This window comes from Trachymyrmex cornetzi, unplaced genomic scaffold, assembly GCF_001594075.2.
Source record: "Trachymyrmex cornetzi isolate Tcor2-1 unplaced genomic scaffold, Tcor1.1 scaffold509, whole genome shotgun sequence".
NCBI lineage: Eukaryota > Metazoa > Arthropoda > Insecta > Hymenoptera > Formicidae > Trachymyrmex > Trachymyrmex cornetzi.
This window is the reverse complement of record NW_017299817.1, coordinates 333,173-335,611: the sequence shown is the minus strand read 5'-3', so window position 1 is coordinate 335,611 and position 2,439 is coordinate 333,173.

Here is a 2,439-nt window from a genome sequence, read left to right as displayed (position 1 = left end):
AAATATAATACATGCGCCTCAGCGCTGTCAACTTTCCTGCTTACCATGCAGGGTTCTAATACTTAACATACAGCTCATCAGATCCCAACTTTAACTGCAATTCTCAGAAACTAAGGCCCATTTCTAATCCCTTTACATTCTTAATCAGCACGTAATATTAAACAAATATTTTTTAATATTTATTAAATATTTTTACGTTAAATAAACACGTAAATAAAAAATTTAAATAAAAAACGTTTTAAAAAACGTTTTAAAAATGTTGTCTGCTGATTCGGTTATTAGTACATTTAATCTTCCTTTTGAATAAATGATAATATTTTATTTGATTCCGTACCATCTCTTTGTCAATCTAATTTCCATTCATATCCATTTGTATCCCAAAGTGAACGTATTCCGTCTCGATCCATCAAACAATTGTCAAATATAGACGTAAATAGTTATAGTATAATAGCAATAATGGAATTATGTATTTTAAGTATATAATAGCTCACAGTTTTCTTTTATACAACGTATTTTTTTAGTGCAGCAACTTTTGTACGATTTTGCAAAGCCGAATTTCAGATGCGAATTTTTTTATAAATATTTCATGGATTTTAGTTTCCTCGATCACACACAGTCGCCTTCACATTTGCGCAAATACCAGTCACATTTGCAGCCACGAATAACTGTTATTCAATGTCGTTTTTCAAACTGATTGTCAAACTAATCCATTTGCATGGAAGGCTCTCAAAACGCGAAAAAAAAATCTATTCACAAAAATGTGGTAATATATTTTACAAACTGACACACAACTGTGTGCATTATAAATTATTTTTATATACATTTTACCAATAAAAGAATATGAAGGATACTGTCCAAAATATTAAAAAAAAAACTCGAGATTAATGAATATATTTTTTTATATCCGGAAGAATTTTCTTATAATTTTTACGATATAACTTATGTATTGGTTTCAACGGTCAATCTGTAAATTACGGCGATCAGTAAATAGTACAGACACAGTATATACATTGACCGTTAAACAAACATATGATTTATGCCAACGCTGTTACGTCATTGTAATTTTACAATAAATAATTGTACAAATTCATCCAATGTAATTTTTCTTTTTGAAAATTAGCGTCGAACACGGAAGACAAAACTTATTTGTGAAAAGTATTGTGAAAAGTACAAATACAGAGATCTCTTGTAATATTAAAAAAATACAGTATGGTCTCGGTATTGTTGTCTATTACATGTGACAATAAGAATAACGAGGAAAAGGAAAATTGTAACATTGATATGAATTGCACCAAATTATCATGAACGATCGACAGGCAACGTTCATGCGTTTCGTCTTCCAATTAGTTCAAAGTATCTCTTGTCAAAAACATAGTGACTTTTTAAGTATGTATCTATACAAATATATGATACAGTTTTAACACTAATTTCGAGTGGCATGATAAAAATACTCTCGGTGATTTGCTATTATCGAGAGGTAGTGATCGAATAAAAATTTGATTTTTCTCTCTCTAATGGTAGAAAAATTGAATTTGTGAATTAATATACAGTGGGTTGCCAAAATATTAGGGACAGTGCAATTTTTCTGTTATTTTTATATTGTTACGTCCAAGATTTCGCACGCATGGAACCTGAGGGGGTGGTTGTAACAGGTGACTTGTCCGTCGTTGTCGGATCCTAACTCCGGACCGCAAGGGAGCGAGGTGGGAAAACCGACTCGGACGGGAGGCACTTCGCTTCGTCCTTAGGCTCTCGAAGAGCCGGGGGTTTGAAGGGGGACGAAATGGAAGCCTCGCTCGAGGTCGTCGCTCCGTTGAGCGGCTCCCCGGGGCGGACGCACATGCTAAAGGCCGGGAAATGGGTCAGTGTGCCTTAGGGACACTATCCCATATGGGCCACCAGTACGTCCGAATGCCTTTATTTTCGGCCTTGGAAATGAATCCAAAGGGCCGGGGATTGGACCAAGTGCAATCGTGGTAGTAGGTTATGAATACAAGGAGATGTTTCTCAATAATAAAACAATCAGGGTTAATAGTTACGTGATATAATTAAAATTATTAATTGTGATTACATTAGATGTATAAATGTCTATATATATATATGTTTTAATAATAATATAGTTGGGTGTGTGTGTGTGTGTGTGTGAGAGATAATTTGGATTTAAGGAGGAAGTGAATATTCGAAGAAAGGAGTCAGATTTTCGGCTGGGATGATAAAAGGATGTGGGCAATTTTCTAGGTATACTATTGCAGGTTGGAAGTTGTTGGGAGGGGCAGTCACCCAAAAGTCGAGGAGGTCTTCTATGGAGGTAACGTAATGGAAGGTCTGAGATGGGAAAGGGGTAGGTTGATCAGGGAGGGTCAGCAATTCGGGATCGAAATCGGAGTGAGGAGCTGGGTGTTGTGGAGCGGGAGTCTCATTAGGTGAGATAGGTAGGGG